The 24,511-nt window shown below is 44.1% G+C and overlaps 1 protein-coding gene across 2 annotated transcripts in view; it reads right to left on the reverse strand.

Annotated features, from left to right (window-relative positions):
* The window catches only part of LOC126284412 (serine/threonine-protein kinase BRSK2), a 1,848,446-nt gene that overhangs the window by 899,916 nt on the left and 924,019 nt on the right, over positions 1 to 24,511 (reverse strand). The window contains exon 5 of one of the 2 annotated variants that reach the window (XM_049983324.1): positions 20,135 to 20,180. The gene's annotated coding sequence lies outside the window, so the exon portion shown is untranslated. Of the gene's footprint in view, positions 1 to 20,134; positions 20,181 to 24,511 lie in introns of those variants that run through there. The other variant, XM_049983325.1, reaches the window with a different exon arrangement.

Raw genomic sequence — 24,511 nt, forward strand, 5'->3', positions numbered from 1 at the left:
CGCTGGGTGGTGGGGGAAGCGACAGATCATGGGCCGCAGTCCTTCCGCGGCTACAGCTGCTTGTGGTACTCTGCCGTCGTGGAGACAATGCTTCTTCTTCTTCTTCTTCTTCTTCTTCTTCAGGTGTCCTGACGAAGCGTGTTTCCGTGTAGACTGTAGTTGAGTTTTAGTCATACTCAAAGCTGGACCCCAGGCTTTGCTTAAATGGAAACCGCTGTCTTTATTTATTAGCTCGTCATGCAGCCGGATCTCCACTGCCTCTTTGAGGAGACAATCCCAGAAGGTGATCGATTGCTGTAACACCTTATCAAGATGTAATTGTTTTACGAAGAAAGGTCGTACATGTAGATTCTTGAAATTATTTATACATAACTATTATTGCCAATATTATTTTACTATCAATAATCAGATTTGTAAAATTAATAATGATCTTGACTGCTGGTTATCAGAGATTTTCTGAACTGACAATCTTTGTTCAAGTGTTTAAATTCTGAAGAGACTAATAATAAATCTGTTTTTAAGGTATGTTTGTAAAGTGGCTTGGCGCCTTACCACTCTCCTCCCGCTCCCACCGTTCCAAATATCGCGTTGATTTTTCTTTTTCAATGCGCAATTCAGAAACTCTACGGGGCGTGGACTCAACAAGTCGCTGGAAGTCCACTGCAAAAATTTTAAGCCGTGCTGCCTGCATAGGCGTCCATAATTACGAAAGTGTTGCCAGTGAAGTATTTGGTCCACGAACAGACATGTCGATTATGTCCCATAAATGATCGAGGGATTCATGTCGAGCGATCTGAGTGCCCAAATCACTCGATCGTCCTGTCCAGAATGTTCTTCAAACCAATCGCGAACAATATTGTGAGCCGGTGACGTGGCCCACTGCCATACATAAAAATTCCATCGTTGTTTGGGAACATTGCGTCTCTAAATGGCTGCAGATGGTCTCCAAGTAGCCCAGCGTCCAGAGCACCTAGTCCATTCCTTGTAAACAAGCCTATACTATTGTGGAGTCACCATCAGGTTGCACAGTGGCTCACAGTCCGCAGCTCATGGTCGTGCGGTAGCGTTCTCGCTTCCCTCACCCGAGGTCTCGGGTTCGATTCCCGACGGGGTCAGGGATTTTCCCTGCCTCGTGATGACTGGGTGTTGTGTACTGTCCTTGGGTTAGTTAGGTTTAAGTAGTTCTAAGTTCTAGGGGAGTGATGACTGTAGTTGTTAAGTCCCACAGTGCTCAGAGCCATTTTTGGCTCACTGACAACTTGGGTCCACGGCTTCGTGTGGCCTGCGCCACACTAGAACTCTACCGAGAGATCTTACCAGCTGAAATCGGAACTCATCCGGCTAGTCCACGGGTTTAGGGTCCAACCGGTATGGTCAGGCGCTGTAGGCGATGTCGTGCTTTAGTAAAGGCACTCGCATCGGTCACCCACAGCCGTAACCCATAACGCCAAATTTCGCCGACCTGTCGCAAAGATACGTTCATCGCACGTCCCACATTGATTTCTGCGGCTATTTCAAGTAGTGTTGCTTCTTTGTTAGCACCGATACCTGTACTCAAACGCCGTAGGTCTCGGTCTTTAAGTGAAGGCCGTCGGCGACTGCGTTGTCCATGGTGAGGGATAATGCCTGAAATGTGATATCTCGGCTCATTCTAAACACTTTGAATCGGGGAATATGGAATTCCCTAATGATTTTCGAAATGTAATGTCCCGTGCGTGTAGCTTTAATTACCGTTCCGCGTTAACTACCGCCGTGCGGCCATAATTACGCTGGAAACCTTTCCATACGAATCACCTGAGTACAAATGACAGAGCCGCCAATGCACTGTCCTTTTATGCCTTTTACGTCCACAGTTCGTGGTCGTGCGGTAGAGTTCTCGCTTCGCGCGCCCGGGTTTCCGGGTTCGATTCCCGGCGGGGTAAGGGATTTTCTCTGCCTCGTGATGGCTGGGTGTTGTGTGATGTCCTTAGGTTAGTTCGGTTTAAATAATTCTAAGTTCTAGGGTACTGATGACCATAGATGTTAAGTCTCATAGTGCTCAGAGCCATTTGAACCATTTTTTTTTTATGCCTTGTATACACGAAACTACCGAAACCTGTTTTTGTGAACTTCGCTGTCCTATGACTTTTGTCATCTCCGTGTAATACAATGCTGCATGTATACTGTAGATTTAAGGTTAGGCCCGTTTTGCATTCTTGAATGAGTTTTGCACTTTGCAGCGGAGTGTGAGATGATATGAATCTTGCTGGCAGATTAAAAGTGTCTGCTGTACCGAGACTCGAAGTCGGGACGTTTGCCTTTCGCGGGCAAGTGCTCTTTTGCCCGAGAAAAGCAAAGGTCCCGAGTTCGAGTCTCAGTCTGGCACACGCTTTTAATCTGCCAGGAAGCCATTCGTGATCACCTCCCAAGAGGAGAAACGGCTAGCCAAAAACTAATTCGAAAGCGTAGGTAAGGTCATTCCAAGTGCATACAAAGAGGGCAGGGAGCAATCCGAATCAAAACGTAATACAGGTAAGGTTAAACACTGTAATAATCGATAGCACATTTTTAAGGCTTCAAGGAACTTGCGAGAGTAACTGGCCAATATGGGGTGCGGTATTTACCGACATTCTCGCAGCAGTGGACGGCACCATGAGACGTGCCTGAGGCTGCGGCGGTGCTTCACGTGGAGGCAAGCTGCTTCCTCCACATCGATTCTCGGGCTGGGCAGTGAATCCGAATGACATTCGGGTACTAAACCATTCACATATCATTCGTGGGAAGCCTGTCCGCACCCGTCCGTATGCGACCGAATTGCTATCGTAATCATTAGTCGGAGTAGACACCGACAGTACTACAATGTCCAGTCACATTAGTGTGAGCATCTTTCAAAAGCCTGAATAGCCATCTTTTGCAGTGTCGACAGCTGAGAGACGTACAGGAAGAGAGCCAATGACGTTCTGCAAAGTATCGACGGATATGAAGAGCCATGCCGACTCCAGTCCCGTGGCGAGCTGCGCTCATTTTCTCGTTTGAGCATCCACGGCTCATACTGTCCGATCGAGGTGATCCCACAGGTTCTCCAATGAGTTTTAACCTAGGAAGTTTAGCGGCCAGGCAGTATGGTACACTCATCCTGGTGCTGTTTGAAGCCAGCCGGAGTGGCCGTGCGGTTCTAGGCGCTACAGTCTGGAGCCAGGCGACCGCTACGGTCGCAGGTTCGAATCCTGCCTCTGGCACAGATGTGTGTGATGTCCTTAGGTTGGTTAGGTTTAAGTGGTTCTAAGTTTTAGACGACTGATGACCTCAGAAGTTAAGTCGCATAGTGCTCAGAGTCATTTGAACCTTTTTTTTTTTTGGCTATTTGAACCACGTATGTACACTGCGGTCTAGCTGTTGATAAAATATCGATATAACGATAAACAGACATTTTCTCCAAAATATATCGATCTGTATCGTCGATATGTTTTGCTCCGATGTATCTGTTACCTATATTAGGATGGCAATGTCGAGTGCTGATACTTTTATTTTAAATTTTTTTCACAATTTCCGATAAATATTTGAAGTTGTTCTTTGACTGTAGTAGAACGTAGCTTTACTTTGACTGTGTGAAGGAGTCTACGTCCAATGTTTCTCTGTGACTGTGTGACGCAAGTACTTGTGGCGCAAAAGAAGAAGTCCAGTTGCTCTGGGGGATGGCGGTGTGAATGGAATAACAAAATTTCCGATGTGAAGAAACAGCATGCACATAGAACAAAAAAAAAGATTTAACGCAACTAGTGTACTATTTCTTCACGTCGGCGTTCTTCAAAGATATTTGCTGAAAATGATGAACAGAAATCTAAATGATTTTTTTTTTTTTTTTTTTTTTTTTTTTTTTTTTTTTTTTTTTTTTGCAGTGGGAGGAATCGTGTGAGGGCCACTGCTGACATAAGCGGCACACGGCTCTACCAATATCAACTGCAACGTTTAGCTTCACCACGCAGTTTTGACACTACAACTACTAAGTCGCTGGCATTGGCACAAACGAAAAGACAGGGAACTCAATCTGCAGTGTTCTGGACAAATATGATATCTGGCGAATCCGAACGACAGACTCACCGAGCACCTTTTATTGTGCCACTCTCATCCAGTTACAATTGTTATGCCAAGCGGTTATCGCCAAGCGTGAACGTGCGTCGTTTTCATTTTAATTCTTGATCTAAGGGGGATAGGTAGAGTGCTAGCTTGTTGATGTACACAATATCTAATAATAAATCAACACAAAAATATACTGATCTAACACCGGCGGTAAATTTACAATCTGCAGCCGATATTTTTATGGGCACGTATATCGATATTTCTTCCGTCGATGCATCGTTCCTTTCTTTCAATATATCGACAGTCGACGATAACTTTTTTTAAATATCGATGTACAGGATTACCGATATTTTTAAAAATATCAACAGTTCTACACTGCTAGCTTTGGGAAACGTTGCTTTATCCTGCTGGTAGATGTCATTATGACGAGGAAAAACAAACTGTATGTAGGGGTGGTCATGGTCCTGAAAAATAGATACATATTCCTAAGCACGATAGGACCTTCCAGCAGGACAATGCAACGTGTCACTCACCTCGCAATGTATTGTGTGATTCAAAGAGCACAAGGATGAGTCCACCTCACTCCCCTTCCAGAATGACGAGGCCACCCGGAGGATAACACGAAAAAATTCTCCACACGATAACGCTCTCTCTTCCGGCCTGGACTCTCCCGACGATTGTTGCAGTGTGGTTGCTTTCAGACGTTTCACGCCACACACGCCAACAGCCGTCTGTCATCTGAAAAGACCACCTGTCGCCACTCAGTTGACCTCCTCTCGTGGTACTGACGTAGAAATTTCTGTCTTCGTCACCAATGAACAGCAGTCAGTGTGGGAGCATAAACCAAGTCACTGTTGGTAGCCCCTCGTTTATCTGGACGGCCAGTTGCTCAGCAGATGTTCGTCTAATCAAAAATAGTTCAAATGGCTATGAGCACTATGGGATTTCTGAGGTCATCAGTCCCCTAAACTGAGAACTACTTAAACCTAACTAACCTAAGGACATCACACACATCCACGCCCGAGGCAGTATTCGAACCTGCGACCGTAGCGCTCGCGCGGTTCCAGACTGAAGTGCCTAGAACCGCTCGGCCACCCGGCCGGCCTTCGTCTAATCCCACGTACACATTACTGCAGCCGACGTTCACCCCTGTCATCTATGGCCCGTGGTTCACCACTGTTACTACGGTGCCGGGTGAACCGTTTACGAACTTAGCGGTCTCGGAATGCTTCCAGTCTTAGCCCAAAAGCCAATGATCGTGCCCCTTTCGGACCACAAATAAATCGCTCCATTTCCGCATTACAATGAGTGAACTTTTTTTCCGCATCCTCCCCCCCTCCCCGACACGCTTTATATACTCTCCACTGCTAGAGGTACCACCTGTAGACTGTGAGTGATTATTGCATGCTGGCGTCGAATATAGGTGGTGATCACCTTACTGTGCTTGGACCATGTAGTATGCTTCTTGACTCATTTGAGAACAGGGGTTGTCGGACTTTGGTGAGTATGCTGTGCACGATTCACTTCCTCTGTCTTGTAACGTTCCCAATGCAGATCAAGGATTTCGTTAAGTGTGTCTGTGATACTCTCGCTCTGATCAAACAGACCTGTGTGGCTATTCCTTTGTTTTTTTCTTTCTTTACCGGTGATACAGTTCGCTAAATATCCCAGACCCACCTGCAAAAGTACTCAGTAACTGAAACTTCCTGGCAGATTAAAGGTGTGTACCGGACTGAGACTCGAATTCGGGACCTTTGCCTATCGCGGGCAAGTGCTGTAGTATCTGCGCTACCCAAGCACACAGCTTTAGTCTGTCAGGGAGTTTCATATCAGCGCACTCTCTGCTGAAGAGTGAAAATCTCATTCTGGAAACATCCCTCATGTTGTGACTAAGCCAAGTCCCCGAAATATCCTTTCTTCCAGAAGTGCTAGTTCTGCAAGGCTCGCAGGAGAGCTTCTGTGAAGTTTGGAAGATAAGAGACGAGATATTGGCCGAATTGAAGCTGTGAGGACGGGTCGTGAGTCGTGCTTGGGTAGCTCGGATGGTAGAGCATTTGCCCACGAAAGGCAAAGGTCCCGAGTTCGAGTCTCGGTCCGGCACACAGTTTTAACCTACCAGGAAGTTTCATATGAGCGCACACTACGCAGCAGAGTGAAAATCTTATACCAGTACTCAGTAATTGATAAACGAGGGTTTAATAATCTGCACCAATATTGAATGATGTGAAATTGCAGAATTTATCTCATAAAATTAAAATTATTTAATTCGGAAATTCGAAACTTCGATAGTTAATAGTATTTAGTGAAACTAACCTTGTCGCTGAAATGCTCACTCACAGTGACTATATCTACGTGTTGGGAGTGTGGACACGTTTAACTTATTTCACTGCACGAAACAAGGAAATCTCCTTCCAAATTAGTTCTGTAATTGGCCCCAGCAATCTCTTACCTGGAACGAACGCTCCGTTGTGTTTGTATCGGCGTAGCTGCCCATGATAATGCTGTTGCGACATAATAAGGCAAAAAAAGAAAGCACTGCACTGCGTGCTATAATTTACCTCTTTTCAAGAGAGACAACACCCTATCCACGCGTTCTCCTGTTCAGTTGCTTACACCGCTCTTAGTACTCACTGCATTCAAAATGTATGTCTGTCAAGAACCAAAAGGAAAATAGGAATGGAGAGGGGCAGGGGAGCGGTGGGGAATGGGAGGGGAAATGCCCAATTTAAAAGAGTACAATTTAATACATTAGGATCATAAACTACACTTACATAAAGATAACAACAGTGTCAGTTTTTAGATTAGGAAGAGCACACATGCATGGTTTGGGGCTCAGGCCAAGTGATGTCATTGTTTGCATTTGGAGAACAATGGGTCTTTTCAGAGCTGAAGCATACATTGCCCAACTACTTGGGCATGAAGCTTCAAAACTCTGCTTCACTGACACATAAATGCTCAATCAGCTGTTACTCCACAGGTATCAAGTGCATATATTCCGTCACACCGTAGCCAAGGGCTGTAGCATGCTTAGCAGTCGATGACCCGCAGAAACAATGTCTTTTCTCTACTTTAGCGATTGATAACTCGCCTAAATATAAATGATTTGAAAAACGACTTTTAAAGAACAGGTTTCAACCGTCGTAAAAGATCGTTTACAATTGACTTTCAGAATTTTGTCGGTGTCGTGGTTCTGCAAAATCGGTTGCTGTTACAAGAAAGATCAATGCTCTGTGCCACATGTATGAACAGAATCGATAGATAACTCACACTCAGAAACAGGCACCCTTGACATGCCGATTAAAATGTTTGCGAAAACGTATAGCTGTGACAGAGGCCTTTCCTCGTGAATCCAGCATAGTCTGAACGATGCAAAAAAAAGCCTCATGCCAATCTGTGCAAAACACTAATCCCGAAAGCTATCCGAGAAAAGGAAAAATAGGTAATATCATTACAGCAGGAGAAGAAAATTCTATACATTCGTATGACACGGAACACAGCTGCAATCAACTGTTTGGGTATTACAAGATGACTCGAAACCAACATAAAAGGTTTGCAAAGAGAGTCCAAGAAATTGATCACTTATTTCTTTGGTTACGCTCGATATGTCGTGAGGATTGCTTTAGAGGATAAAAGAACAGTTCATGCTGAATGGTACACAACAGATTGCCTGCCACGTGTCATCGACGGAGACAGGAAAAGCAGCCAAAAAGGTTGCATTATTCTTCATCGTAATATACTCATGTATCACACAGTATGTAGTACAATACATGATTTGATGGAAGAAAACCTCGAAAACAGTCTCGTTGCCGGTATTCACCCAAAGCATCATCCAAAGAGTTTCTTTCTGTTCGCTCATGTCAGGCAATAAACGCGTCGATGACCATTTCCACCTCCGGAAGAAGCTGTTTAATCTTTCCAAATCCGTTTTTTTGAGGCGCCAACATCTCAATGGAAAGAAATGTGTCTATAAATGATTCGAACTCATGAAAAAGTGAATAAAATATAAAGGTAAGTATTTTGAGAAACAGTAAATCGATTTTCACAGGAAAAATGTTTTTCTTTCATTGTTAGTGTAAAGACCGTAAGGGCGGCCATCATACACTGCGACTAGTTTATCAGGTTTTTAGTTACCTGGTCCATAGACCATATTCACAATATTTCATTATTTCTATTCGAGAACTCCTCTGTGGTATAGAAGCAAATGTCAAAGATAAGCAAATTTAAACTAAATTTGAAAATACATCTGCTATCTAAGAGACATTTTCTTTCCATGGACAGGTTGTCAAATAGCTTTATAACTGTATCCGTCAGCTCTTTTTGAGTCACAACCAAAACCACGAATCAATGATAGCCCCTAAACTAGATCGCAATTAGATGTAGACTCTGCACTGTGTAACATAGGTTGCACCAGCACCTCTGGTTTGCAGACTGCGTTCTTGTCTAATATTCTGCGAACAATTTTCCTTGGATTCCCCCTCTCGTGTAAGTGACTACTGTAATAAGTTAATTTTTTCTCAGACATGTTACAGCCTTCGTAGAATCGTTATGACCATGTTCCGTGGGATAAATAAGTAGTAGCTGTTCAACCGCTGCCGGTCGGAGTGGCCGTGCGGTTCTAGGCGCTACAGTCTGGAGCCGAGAGTCCACTACAGTCGCAGGTTCGAATCCTGCCTCGGGCATGGATGTGTGTGATGTCCTTAGGTTAGTTAGGTTTAATTATTTCTAAGTTCTAGGCGACTGATGACCTCAGAAGTTAAGTCGTATAGTGCTCAGAGCCATTGAACCATTTTGTTCCACCGCTCTTTTTGATAATCTAATCACAGAACTATTTCCGTTTTCCAATTTAGTTGCAAATCTCACTAGGTACTCCTGCACGATCAATCAGTGAGAAACGTTTCGGCGGGCCGAATATAGAAATTTATCCTGTACATTCACTAATCCAGTAGTGACTTCTGATAGGGAAGTTCACCTACAATAATCGATATGTTATTTGGTGTCGATATCGATGACTAATATTATAAATACTTTGATAAAGACAGAACAAACTTATCAATACCGACAGTATATCAAAGTATTTATTGCTTTTTTGTATATTTAAGCTTTTCTTTAACACAAAATGACTGTATTAGAATACAAAGCGGAATACGGAAATTATGATATCCTCACATGACTCAGCGGGGGTATAAAATCAAATACAAACATCCAATCACAAATAAAAATATAGATCTTGCTTCAGATTTTATGCTGTAAATATTTGGCATAAACAGAGTGCATGATTATAATTTTTTCTTTAAGATAAAAACACTTATTTCCAAGGTAACATACACAAAATTGTTGTAGTATGTTGCTGAGATACGACGACGTGTGTAGACTTCGCATGGGAAGCAGTGTTTATTAGTCTCCTTATGCTCATGTACCGGATGGTTATAATTAAACGTTCCCTATTTTACAGTTTATAACACAGAAACTAATTACTGTACAAGTACCAAATTTGGTAGCTGTAATGTCCAGAGTATGAGGTGCATCATGATTTCCATACGTCACAGCGTCACCGTCCAGTCCCAACTGAGACCATCACGTACCGCGATCAGTCATCGTGATTAATAGTCTCGCACACCTGACCAGTCGCAGTACACTTGTTGACGTGTCAACATGAGATTGGACAAATAGAGCGGGCATAATTGGTGAATCTCTATTATGGAAACAACAGTAATGCTGCAGCTCCACTTCGAGAATATCGCCGGCTGAAAGGGTTATGGAAGGGTCCTCTTTCTCCACGTGCTGTGCGGAGCATGATGAAGTTCGAATCAACTGGACAACTGGGCATCGCTCGGGAAGAGGCCGGCGACTGGTTGCACCACAGGTGGTTGATGAAGTCGCTGTTGCTATGACAGACAATGTTGCGCGCAATTCCCGATCGCCATGCAGTGCGCGTGCTGTGTCACGACAGTTGAACATCCCGTGGTCCACTGTACAGAAGGTGCTTTCAACCACTGTCAAATGCGTGTTAACATCGCACTCCACTTTCTCACAAGATTGAAGTTGACGAGGTTTGGCCCTGGACTATCCTATGGACAGACTAAGCACATTTTTCTCTGCCCGATGATGTGAACAAACAAAATTGCCGGGTGAGGAGATCATTTCCAGTCACTGTGCATGAAGTTCCTCTGTATGTCAAACGAGTCACCGTATGGTGTGGCTTCACGGCTATGTTCATCACTGGCCCAGTCTCTTTTGAACAGGTTGGCGCTCAAGGACCAAAGGCGTGCAGTGTGACTGGCCAGCGTTATTGCGATATGCTTTGCTATCCTGTTAAACCCGCCGTAAAGGAGATAGACGTTCTGAACTCAACGGTTTTCATGCAAGATGGGACGCCACAGCACATCGCTCGTGAAGTTCATCTGATTCTCCGAAACACATGGGGAAACGATCGAATTATCAGCCTATCGTTTCCAAATGTTTGGCCAGCACCATCACCAAATCTCACCCCCTGTGACTTCTGGCTGTGGGGATACATGAAGGACAGAGTTTACCAGCGGAATATTCACACTTGTGCTGATCTGATGCGCAGCATATAAAGAGAAGTAGCCAGAACACCTTTGGACATGCTTCGTTCTGCCGTGCAGAATGCAATCCTCACGCTTTCGGACAATTCTTGACACTATGGGCCCCATACTGAGCGCCTTTTGTAGCAGTAATGGTACCGGTATGTAATGGTATGATGTACCGTAGCACCACATTACAAGTGTTTCAGTTTAATTGATTCTGCATTATTTCTCTTCCCCATGTCCTTGACATTATTGCTACAAAGTTTGGTCCTCGTACGGTAATTAGTTTCCGTGTTATAACGTGTCAAAAATGAAACGTTTAATTATAACCATCCGTATATTACATAGATAACATATGTAGTTAAGTGTTATTAAACTAGTAAAGAGCCGACCGGAGTGGCCGACCGGTTCTAGCCGCTACGGTCTGGAACCGCGCGACCGCTACGGTCGCAGTTTAGAATCCTGCCTCGGGCATGGATGTGTGCGATGTCCTTAGGTTAGTTAGGTTTAAGTAGGTCTAAGTTCTAGAGGACTGATGACCTCAAAAGTTAAGTCCCATAGTGCTCAGAGCAATTTGAACCATTTGAACTAGTAAAGAAAGAGTATTCTTTTTCTGCACGCCCTTCATACATAAGATATCGATACTCTATTATTTCGTACATACTATTTAATTGTCGAAGGCATGGTATCGACATTTACTCATATCACCAATACTAGAATGTCGCTAACTTCGGATTTTGTCCAGAAAAGCTTCAAGCGACCAATTTGGGTCATTTATATTTTAATCTCTCATCGTATAGATGAAGCACAGGAAAGAAATTATAAATGCAGGCGATCTTACAGCAAGTAAAACAAATTATAAACGGCGTTGAATTTAAGCGGTATCCATAGATAAACTGACACGCATAAAACAGAGAAGGGTGCAAGTGCATATCGAATCACATTTCCGCCTCGAAAAATAAAACGGATGAAAGACTAAAAGCTGTTAGGGTTCAGTCTTTTACCAACAAGTCCACTCTTTCTTGTTGTTCATCAGTGATTTATTAATGACCCTTCAAAATTAGAGAAAACAAGTAGAGCGGAAAAGACGGAGTGAGACGAAGTTTCAGGTGGAGAACTAGAAAAACAGTTCACTTCAAAATCACCGGAGATTTATATCAACAGCGTTTCAAAGGCAGAACGGCGCGTTATAACAGCCTCTCAACTCAGTAAACTAACTGAACACTCTCAATAGCTGTTTTTCATCTTCGCGCAACGAGGAATCAATTCAAAGGAGAATCTTTTCTAGCCGCTGCAGTCAAGGACGCGTCTGGTACAAACAACATTAATGAGAGTCAATAATCCACTAATACAGAAGATGGAAAAAAACAACTAGCACGATTACATTACTATCTCGCTAAATAAACAAAATTACAGTTTATGCGAACTTTGCTACTCACTAATTTCGTACCTCACGCATTTAAAGTCACATAAAAATTTTGTGTTACTTTATTAATTTATTCTTACATGTTATGTACACCTGGGATTGCATGCATGATTAGTATTGCTTTTACGTGGACAAGAGTCTACTTGCACCGCTAGTCGTTAAAACGGCAACATAAGGAATGATTGCAAGTAACAACTATCAAACGCCAAAGAAACTGGTATAGGCATGGGATATTCAAATATGAAGGTATGTAAACAGGCAGAATACGGCGCTGCGGTTGGCAACGCCTATATAAGAGAACAAATGTCTAGCGCAGTTGTTAGATCGGTTACTGCTCCTACAATGGTAGGTTATCAAGATTTAATTGAGTTTGAACGTGATGTTAAAGTCGGCGCACGAGCGATGGGACACTGCATGTCCGAGGTAGCAATGAAGTGGGGACTTTCACGTACGACCATTTTACAAGTGTACCGTGAATTTCAGGAATCCGGCGAAACACCAAATCTCCGACATCGCTGCGGCAGATAAAAGATCCTGCAAGAAGGGGACCAACGACGACTGAAGCGAATCGTTCAACGTGACAGAAATGCAATTCTTCAGGAAATTGCTGCAGATTTCAATGCTGGGTCATCAACAAGTGCTGGCCGGTGTGGCCGAGCGGTTGTAGGCGCTTCAGTCTGTAACCGCCCGACCGCCACGGTCACAGGTTCGAAACCTGCCTCGGGCATGGCTGTGTGTGATGTCCTTAGGTTAGTTAGGTTTAAGTAGTTCTAAGTTCTACGGGACTGATGACCTCAGAAGTTAAGTCCCATAGCGGTCAGAGCCACTTGAACCATCATCTACCAGTGTCACTGTGGGAACCATTCTATATATGGGCTTTCTATATATGGGCTTTCGGAGCCGAAGGCCCACTCTTGTACCCCTGATGACTGCACGACACAAAGCTTTACGCCTCGCCTGGGCCTGTCAACACCGACATTGGACTGTTGATGACTGGAAACACGTTGCCTGCTCGGACGAATCTCGTTTCAAATGATATCGAGCGGATGGACGTGTAGGGGTATGGCGATAATCTCATAAATCTATCTGAGCAGGGGACTGTTAAAGCTGGTGGAGGTCGTGTAATGGTGTGTGGCGCGTGCAGTTGCAGTGATATGGGACCCCTTATACAGGGTACGTCTAGATACGACTCTCACAGGAGACACGTGCGAAAGCATCCTGTCTGATAACCTGCAACCGTTCATGTCCATTGTGCATTCCGACGGACTTGAGCAATACCAGAAGGACAATGCGACACCCAATACGTTTAGAATTGCTACAGAGTGTCTCCAGGAACACTCTTCTGAGTTTAAACACTTCCGCTGGCCACCAAACTCCCCAGACTTCAACATTATTGAGCATATGTGGGATGCCTTGCAACGAGTTGTTCAGAAGAGATCTCCACTCCCTCGTACCCTTACGGATTTATGGACCGCCCTGCAGGATTCATGGTCTCAGTTCCCTCCAGGTCTACTTCAGACATTAATCGAGTCCATGTCACTTCAAGCTGCGGCACTTCTGCGTGCTTACGGGGGCCCTACACGATATCACGCAGGTGTTCCAGTTCCTTTGGGTATACAATGTAAATTGTACACAGTTTTCACACACAGCAGGTCCACAAAAAATATGTAAACATCGAAAATACATTACCATGTCCAATATAGTGTAGGAAAACCGTGGAAAAAGAAAACAACTTCCAGGCTTTTTGGGTCAGTACAGGGCTTGCATGGTTTCCAAGCGTATCTTCTACCTTACTTTCTGCAAAATAGTGGCGAGTTCAGATAACGATGATGGTGGTGGACACAGATCACACACTCGTCTCTACAAAACAGACCACAAAATCAGTTTAGTATTGAAATCTGGCCCGGCCGATGTGGCCTAGCGGCTCTAGGCGCTTCAATCTGGAACCGCGCGACCGCTACGTTCGAAGGTTCGAAACCTGCCTCGGGCATGGATGTGTGTGATGTCCTTAGGTTAGTTAGGTTTAAGTAGTTCTAGGGGACTGATAACCTCAGATAACCATTGAAATCTGGTGACTGTGGTGTGCAGGTGAGACGCGACAACTCATCGCTGTGCTAAAAAACACCAGTGCTGGACGACGGGCGCTATATGACCAAGCGCCCTGTCGTCTTGGAACACAGCATCAGCATCGGGGAACAAATACGGTGGTGTGGGACTGAGTTTATCAACCAATATGGTCACTTAATCCTTGGCACTAATTCGACCTTTCAGTGTAACCATGGGGCTCGTGGAATACCACAATGTGTCTCTTCAAATTATGATCTACATCTACATCCATACTCCGCAAGCCACTCGACGGTGTACAACTAGTGGTTCTTCCTGCTATTCCAGTCTCGTATTGTTCGTGGAAAGAAAGTTTGTCGGTATGCCTCTGTGTGGGCTCTAATCTCCCTGACTTTATCCTCTGGTCTCTTCGCGAGATATACGTAGGAGGAAGCAATATACTGCTTGACTCTTCGGTGAAGGTATGTTCTGGAAACTTCAAGAAAAGCCCGTATCGAGCTACTGAGCGCCTCTCCTGCAGAGTCTTCCCCTGGGGTTTACCTATCATCTCTGTAACGCTTTCGCGATTACTAAGTGATCCTGTAACGAAGCGCGCTGCTCTCCGTTGGATCTTCACTATCTCTTCTACAGGGTGTTTCAAAAATGACCGGTATATTTGAAACGGCAATACAAACTAAACGAGCAGCGATAGAAATACACCGTTTGTTGCAATATTCTTGGGACAACAGTACATTTTCAGGCAGACAAACTTTCGAAATTACAGTAGTTACAATTGTCAACAACAGATGGCGCTGCGGTCTGGGAAACTCTATAGTACGATATTTTCCACATATCCACCATGCGTAGCAATAATATGGCGTAGTCTCTGAATGAAATTACCCGAAACCTTTGACAACGTGTCTGGCGGAATGGCTTCACATGCAGATGAGATGTACTGCTTCAGCTGTTCAATTGTTTCTGGATTCTGGCGGTACACCTGGTCTTTCAAGTGTCCCCACAGAAAGAAGTCACAGGGGTTCATGTCTGGCGAATAGGGAGGCCAATCCACGCCGCCTCCTGTATGTTTCGGATAGCCCAAAGCAATCACACGATCATCGAAATATTCATTCAGGAAATTAAAGACGTCGGCCTTGCGATGTGGCCGGGCACCATCTTGCATAAACCACGAGGTGTTCGCAGTGTCGTCTAAGGCAGTTTGTACCGCCACAAATTCACGAAGAATGTCCAGATAGCGTGATGCAGTAATCGTTTCGGATCTGAAAATGGGCCAATGATTCCTTTGGAAGAAATGGCGGTCCAGACCAGTATTTTTTGAGGATGCAGGGACGATGGGACTGCAACATGGGGCTTTTCGGTTCCCCATATGCGCCAGTTCTATTTATTGACGAAGCCGTCCAGGTAAAAATAAGCTTCGTCAGTAAACCAAATGCTGCCCACATGCATATCGCCGTCATCAATCCTGTGCACTATATCGTTAGTGAATGTGTCTCGTGCAGCAATGGTAGCGGCGCTGAGGGGTTGCCGCATTTGAATTTTATATGGATAGAGGTGTAAATTCTGGCGCATGAGACGATACGTGGACGTTGGCGTCATTTGGACCGCAGCTGCAACACGGCGAACGGAAACCCGAGGCCGCTGTTGGATCACCTGCTGCACTAGCTGCGCGTTGCCCTCTGTGGTTGCCGTACGCGGGCGCCCTACCTTTCCAGCACGTTCATCCGTCACGTTCCCAGTCCGTTGAAATTTTTCAAACAGATCCTCTATTGTATCGCTTTTCGGTCCTTTGGTTACATTAAACCTCCGTTGAAAACTTCGTCTTGTTGCACAACACTGTGTTCTAGGCAGTGGAATTCCAACACCAGAAAAATCATCTGTTCTAAGGAATAAACCATGTTGTCCACAGCACACTTGCACGTTGTGCACAGCACACGCTTACAGCAGAAAGACGACGTACAGAATGGCGCACCCACAGACTGCGTTGTCTTCTATATCTTTCACATCACTTGCAGCGCCATCTGTTGTTGAAAATTGTAACTACTGTAATTTCTAAAGTTTGTCCGCCTGAAAATGTACTGTTGTCCCAAGCATATTGCAACAAACGGTGTATTTATATCGCTTCTCGTTTAGTTTTTATTGCCGTTTCAAATATACCGGTCATTTTTGAAACACCCTGTATCAACCCTATCTGGTACGGAAGCCACACCGGTGAGCAATATTCAAGCAGTGGGCGAACAGGTATACTGTAACCTAGTTACTTTGTTTTTTGACTGCATTTCCTTAGGATTGTTCCAATGAATCTCAGTCTGGCATCACCTTTACCGACGATTAATTTTATATGGTTGTTCCATTTTAAATCACTCCTAATGCCTACTCCCAGATAATTTGTGGATTTAACTGCTTCAAGTTGCTGACCTGCTATATTGTACCTAAATGATAAAGGATATTTCTTTCTATGTATTCGCAGCACATTACACTTGTCTACATTGCGATTCAATTGCCATTCCCTGCACCATGCGTCAATTCGTTGCAGATCCTCCTGCATTTCCGTACAATTTTCCATTGTTACGACCTCTCGATATACTACAATATCATCTGCAAAAAGCCTCCGTGAACTTCCAATGTTATGCACAAGGTCATTTACATACACCGTGAATAGCAACGGTCCCACGACACTCCCGTGCGGCACACCCGAAATCCCTCTTACTTCGGAAGACTTCTGTCCATTGAGAATGACATGCTGCGTTCTGTTATTTTGGAACTCTTCAATCCAATCACACAGTTGGTCTGATAGTCCATACCCTCTTACTTTGTTCGTTAAGCGACTGTGGGGAACTGTATCACACACCTTGTGGAAGTCAAGAAACACGGCATCTACCTGGGAACCGGTGTCTTTTGGCCCTCTGAGCGTCGGGGACGAATAGCATGAGCTGGGTTTCACACGATCGTCTTTTTCGAAACCCAAGCTGATTCCTGCAGAGTAGACTTCTAGTCTCCAGAAAACTCATTATACTCAAACATAATACGTGTTACAAAATTCCACAACTGATCGACGTTATAGATATAGGTCTATAGTTCTGCACATCTTCCGTTTTCCGTCACAGTCCTCTCCAGTGTCTGTCTGTCACGGTTACTCAATACATACTTTCGTTCGCGCTCTTACTTAGCGGTTGACCTTTTCCCGCTTTTTCTGTATGTACTATAAAACTTCGATACGGTCCCCCTTGAATAATTAAACTCTTTCGCAACCTTGTTTACTGAAGCACCAACCATATGTCTACCAACAATTTGCCCGTGTTCGAATACACTAAGGTCCGACATAACGCACTCACTACTAGACAGAACACTATTATGACCACGACTGAGGCTTCCGACGTACCGAGGATATTGCACAGTCGGCGTTAGTGGTCAAATATAACAACGCCATCAGCAGGCTTGGTCAGCATCTGTAGTTGAGTTTAAGCATGCATTTCTCCCTGTGTTTCTGTATTTCTGTCCGACCCCTCACATTATAATAGGCAGAACTCGTGGTTAAATTTTTGGTGATTTTGGCGTATACAGACACACAGACATAGAGTGCGCACAACAGTACACAAAGCTGCCAAGTTTGCCAGCAGCAACTGCCTGATCCGGCTGACATGAAGTCATAATGAGTTGGATGACAAATATAGGGATATTGTTCCTCGTCATTTTGATTTAAAACCAGAGATTATGAATTGCAGTGGCTGGGGAAGGTGGTGGTGGTGGTGGTGGTGGTGGTGGTGGTGGTGGTGGTGGTGGTGTCTCTCAGCAACGCAAGATAGAACGTTTCCAATCGACGGGAAATATGGAGAAGGGCCTTAGCCGGCCGTTGTGGTCGAGCGGTTCTAGGCGCTTCAGTCCGGAACCGCGTTGCTGCTACGGTCGCAGGTTAGAATCCTGCCTCCCGCATGGATGTGTGTGATGTCCTTAGGATAGTTAGGTTCAAGTAGTTCTAAGTCTAGGGGACTGATGACCTCAGATGTTAAGTCCCATAGTGCTTAGAGCCATTTCAACCATTTTTTTGAGAAGTGGCTGATCAGCGTCCAACACCGTTGGTATTAAGACTGATGAGAATATTACAGGTCATATGCAGCCGCACGGTGTATCGTTGAAGGGTAACGTAACAGGCGTCTCAAAGACTAGACACAGCCGTAGGTCTAAAAAGGTCAGAAATGTAACGGTTTCTGTACAAATTACCGACTATCCGAACCAAAGGAGAGCGTGGCTTGAAGCCTGAGGCACCAAATTTCACCATGTCAGGTGTCTGCAACATACGACGATGGGTAATAAAACGTGGTAATGTTCATTGTCCTGAGAGCCTACACACACGACTACGTTCGTCGTAATGTTTCAGAATCGAGACCTCCAGCTTGCACAGTGCCTTGTTGACAACTTGGATCCATGACTTCGTTGTGTCTGCGCCACGCTTCCTTCAGCTCTTACTAACTGAAATTGGGACTCATCTGACCAGAGCCCAGTTTTCCACTCGTCTAGGATCCCAACCCAATTGTCACGAGCCCAGGAAAGGCGCTGCTAGTGATGTCGTGCTGTTAGCAAACGCAGTCGGGTCGGTCGTCTGCTGTCATAACCCGTTAGCGCCACACTGTCCTAATACATACATTCATCGTAGGTCCCACACTGAATTCCGTAGTTATTTCATGCAGTGCTTGTCTGTTACCAGTGACAACTCTACAAAATCGGCTCTGCTCTCGGTCGTTAAGTGAAGGCCGTCGGTCACTGTGTTGTCTGTCGTGAAAGGTAATGCAAGAAACGTGGTTCTCGGCACACTCTTGCCCCTGGATAGTGGAATACAGAATTCCCTAACGCTTTCCGAAATGGAATGTCCAATGCGTCCAGCTCCAACTACCATTCCGCGTTCAAAGTCTGTTAATTCCCGTCGTTTCTCGTATGTTGTTGTTGTGGTCTTCAGTCCAGAGACTGATTTGATGCAGCTCTCCATGCTACTCTGTCCTGTGCAGGCCTCTTCATCTCCCAGTACCTACTGTAACCTACATCCTTCTCAATCTGTTTAGTGTATTCATCTCTTGGTCTCCCTCTACGATTTTTACCCTCCGTGCTGCAATACATTACTAAATTGGTGATCCCTTTATACCTCAGAATATGTCCTACCAACCGATCCCTTCTTCTATTCAAGTTGTGTCACAAATTTCTCTTCTCCGTAATCATGTTGCAAACATTTTCACAGGAATCATATGAGTACAAATGATAGCTCCACCAATGTATTGCTCTTTTATATCTTGTGTATGCTATACTACCGCCATCTGCATATGTGGACATCGCTGAACCTTGACTTTTGTCACCAAAGTGTACACTGTTGTACAATTTCTACGAAGTGCTTGGAACTTGTTATGATCGACCTGAGAATTTATGCTAGGAGGTCACATTACAGGCACGGTTCGCAATATGTGATTTCATTGAATGTTAGCTATGGTTATCTTCAAAGAGTTTAATTCCGTCTGTTGTACCGTGTATTGCCCGTCCCCGGTAGCTGAGTGGTTAGCGCGACAGAATGTCAATCCTAAGGGCCCGGGTTAGATTTCCGGCTGGGTCGGAGATTTTCTCCGCTTATGGACTGGGTGTTGTGTTGTCCTAATCATCATCATTTTTGTCCCCATCGACGCGCAAGTCGCCGAAGTGGCGTCAAATCGAAATATTTGCAGCCGGCGAACGGTCTACTCGACGGGAGGGCCTAGTCACACAGACATTTCGTTTTACTTATACTTACTCAGACATTGTTGCTGTTTTCTGAAAGTTCATATCTTTAACTCAGGTTTCTCTGCGACAGCTGGTACTAAGCCAGCCTACACGTACGTAGGTGGAGCATACAGAAAGTTGAATGAAATAGCTAGTTTGAAAAGCTAAGAAAATTTGCCGCCGCAAAAATTCGTTACAGCGCTGTTACCGGGATCAAATCGAAAAGAGAATAAATATTTTGTCTATCAACAGAGAATTCCGTCAAAAGACATTGAAAGTCCATAATAAGTAAGTTCTTACTTACCAAGGAACCACAGAAGTACGAAACTGGAGACTTCTACAGTCGGCACCTGGAACATAAAATGTAAATATTTTGATTAAGGGTACTTCATCTCAAATTTTGTTTCATTTTTACATGCACAGAAATGGTAACTGAATAAAAGTAACTTTGGTGCACATGGCAATTAGGAAAAAAAGATTTGTTTGGATTATCCATTTTTTACCAATAAAAATTACAAATCATATTCTTCCGTTTTTGTTTTCTGTTTATTGTTATGCTATCGTTTACTTTCTTTCCTTCGTTCATACTGCTTTGTTCAAACTTCTACTCATACTTCATCATTTACATGTCTGTGATTTCTTTACTTCATCGACAATCAGTTGCTTTCCTGACGAAGGCAATTTTTGGAAATTCTCGAAAGCTCGGATTTTCATACAGAATTAACGTGATGAGTGCGCTCAGAACGTTTAAGACGACAAATCCGTCGTGATCGACTACGTGGTTATACACACATATCAGCCAAGTTGTTGCATCGCTATGGTATGTCGTGCAGGTGTGTTGATATTGTGATTGTTCCTGTAAGAATCGGAAGGTCACCCTTGATGTTTGTCAACACACACACAGTTAGCATGAGCGCCAAGCACGGGTAGAGCTCCGCACTCGAATGGATTGCAGTATTTCAGTTGTAAGTATAGCACTAGCAAGGACCCATTAGAATCGTCTGTGGAACAGCAGAGTGAACGTCCATCGTGGCAAGAAGGATAATCCCGACCAGTAATCGGATCTGTCTCATCACGTCAAGCGCAGAAGACTTGTCAACCAGAGAAGTTTCTCAACGTGTGCACAGGAGTGAAAGTAATGCGGTGCGGAAGAGGAATCGGTTCCAACTGACAGGTGGTGTTGAGGACATACACCGCACAAGCCGCCCACGTTCGACAGCGGTGATTGATATCTACGACTTTTAACTCAAGGAAACGGTGGGCTAAGTTCTGTAGAACTGAATTCAGGCTACTATTTGGAGACGGTTGCACGATGCGAATCTCTATTTTCGAATACCATGGTGTCGGAGACCACAACATCACGGATTACGTTACAGATGGGCAAGAAAGCATATACAGTGGTCGTCTCACGGTTGGCGTTGGATTGTTTGTACCCTGATAATCAGAGACAGCGTGTTTAGAGACACCCTGCTAAAACAGAAAGCCTCCAGCGCTGTGCCCACATGTGCAACAAGATGGTGGTGGAGTGTGTTTCTGGGGTAGCATTCCATGCGGCCACTGTACACCTCTAGTGGTTGTTGAGAGCAGTCTCGTTGTTCTGCAGTACAGAGCCGAGATTCTGCAACCAATAGTGGGACCCTATCACCTTGATGGAAGATAACTCGCCTTACATTAATAGAAAACATATTTAAAATAACATAGAAATTCTTCCAATCCATATGTGGCATACAGCAAACCAGTGCTTAACAGTATTGGTTAAAAACAGTCTTGGTTGCAATTTTAGTTTTTTCTTTATTTTCCAACGACGCGTTTCGCCTTATTTAGGCATCTTCAGGTTATCTTTTCTAGAAACGATCTTTTCTAGAAAATATCTTTCTAGAAAATATAACCTGAAGTTTTTTTATTTTCCAACGACGCGTTTTCTAGAAAAGATCTTTCTAGAAAAGATAACCTGAAGATTCCTAAATAAGGCGAAACGCGTCGTTGGAAAATAAAAAGAAAAAAACTGAAATTGCTACCAAGACAGTTTTTAACCAATAATATTAAAATAACATATAAAATTATTTCGTTACAGGTCTAGTTGGAGGAATGATCAATGTTCAGGCTGCAAGGTTTCTTTCCTCCAGGTGCAGCGGCTACAGGGAGCGTCCGATACAAGCACAAAAATGAATTTTTTTAAACACAAAAGCGTAAGGAATAAAACTGTATCATCATATTTAGCATTACTTTTTAGTTAGCTTGAATAAAATCACGAAACTCACGTATTTTTCATGCATTCAAAAAGGGCTAGCCCCTTAACTGCGCATCCCGTGAGCCAGTCAGCCTGGCCTGTTTGGCACACCGACCACGTCGCAGATGCGAGCTGGGAGGGCTGGAACTAACTCCGTGCGTGGCTCCTGCGGAGTGCAGATGTATGAGGCTGATTCAAACAACGTGTAACAGCGCTCCTCGGAATTCACTATGGATCTGGTTGCTGGCAGGAGTTAACCTTGTGTTTCAACAAACAACCAGCAGTTGGCGGTCCGTTGTTGCATCACAGAAAAGGAAGCCGTGTCACATAGAAGACGGCCGTCCCACTGTCGACTTACACCACGTTGGCACAGCGCTCCGTAAAACACTCTTTGACTAGTGAAGCTGTTAAACCTATAGAAATGCATCACAGGATGAAAGCACAGTACGGTGATTTGTTTGTGTCCCTGGTGCAGAATGTTTGAAAGGGGGGTCACGTCTGAACGTCTGTGGAAGATGGTCTGTGCTAGAGCCAGATAAACTGTCTAGTGAGGAACTAAAACAATGACACAGTAGGAGAGCATGTAAAAGAAAATAGGCCTGTTACTGTAAATGAAATAGCCACTATTCTTGATATTAGTGCTACTTCTGTGCACAGTATTGTCCACGATGTGCCGTCATTCAATGAAGTGTCGATGCCTGCGGGAAACTTCCACGTCTTCTCCAGGTCAAAGGCAATGGATGTCTGTACAGAACTGTTGCAGGAGATGAAGCGTGCGTGCACTATCAGCAACCTGAAATGAAAATGTCAAGTGGGGAAGTGCGCTAAAGCGTTTTCAAATGATTACAGATCAGTAATACACGATAAGGACTCTGACTGCAGTTGTTTTGTTACAACACCATAATGCTTATCCCTGTGCCGCCCGGTCAACAGTAGCAGCTGCACATGATATGAAATATGAATGTCTTGAACAACCATCTGACTCACCAGACGTAGCGATAACAGGTGAAAATGGCAGTGTACCGGTGGATTCATTAACAACCAGAAAAATTCTTCTCAAGAGGTATACATACACTTCCTAAGCCATGGAATGCGTACATTACACTTCACTTGGTCTACGTTAAAAACAACATGTCTATAATAGTTCTCAATTAAATCATTTGCACAATAATAAATACTTGGGTTTTTCATCTGAACCAGCCTGTAGGTGTGAATCTTGGCAAACGAACGACCATAAAAGCTTATGTGACATTCTGGGATACGTTCTACCTTAATACTGGTACAGTGATAGCTTTCCCAAGTGGGATAATCTCTTTACAGTTAGAAAAAATCCTTTCATGCTGCTACAGCAGCTACGAATAATCAACAGATGCTTGTTCTCGTTTCAGTTACTATAACTATCCCTGACCCTGTACTTAAAGCATGTAAAATTATTCCCTTATTTAAATCCACATCGAAGCACTACCCATCCGTTAATCCACCTCTATTGGCTACCAAAAGATACGTTACCCAGTTGTAACATTTATAACTAATTAGCCCTATCCCAAAATAAGACTGATCTCATAAGATAGGAAACGAGGTTTCTAACTGAGGAAAATTAGCCTGACCTTCTACTTTTGGCTTTCATTAAACATGCAAAGTTGCGCAATATGATGTAATTTGGAATTGCCTACATGGACCTCAATGACGTAGAACTTTCAGCGAGCAGTCTACGACGTTATCACGCACCAGCTGCATGGACGATCACTTGCAATGGCACATAGGAACACGTTTCATGAGTCCCGTTTGTTGCTTTAAACATTTCCTTATATGGAGGTAAAGATCTTCCCGCCTTCTGATTGATTTCTGGTAGAGAACAAAAAGCCCCTGTGCGACCTGACGACTCAGTCAGAGAAGGAAAGGGTGACGTGATAGAGGCGCTTTGCTTCAGGCGTAATTTCGTGAGTAACTTCGTAAGGCCGTGGATTGCTTCCGCTATTTAAGGGACGAACGTCTTTACAAGACTCGAAGTGTATCTACGCATAGAACTACGTTGTCCACATGAAGTTAGGATTCAACCTGACAGACCTCTCATGTCTTTGACACTAATGTCGAGAGTGTGTTAAGATTGTACAGAATATGTAGACTCGCTCCACACAGATCAATGTGTGTGACATACATAAATGCACCAATCAGTGAAACATGAACAAAATTATAACACACTGGTGAAAATATTGCAAAATATCATTGGTGAAATAAACATCTGGAGATCACCACGAGAGAGAGGAGAGAATCTTCAGCTTTACTTCTGCTTTTATAAGGGTTTTACCAAGCCTTGCGTTTCTGCATAATGGCAAAACATTGGGTTTTTGCAGAAATATCAAGGCCCCGTGTGGTGTATGGGCCGTTCCCCAGCAAACGTGCTACCCCTCTCACAACGGTGGTATGCGCGCAGCCTAACGTGGAAGGGGT

The sequence above is a fragment of the Schistocerca gregaria genome, chromosome 8 (genome assembly GCF_023897955.1).
Source record: "Schistocerca gregaria isolate iqSchGreg1 chromosome 8, iqSchGreg1.2, whole genome shotgun sequence".
Taxonomy (NCBI): domain Eukaryota; kingdom Metazoa; phylum Arthropoda; class Insecta; order Orthoptera; family Acrididae; genus Schistocerca; species Schistocerca gregaria.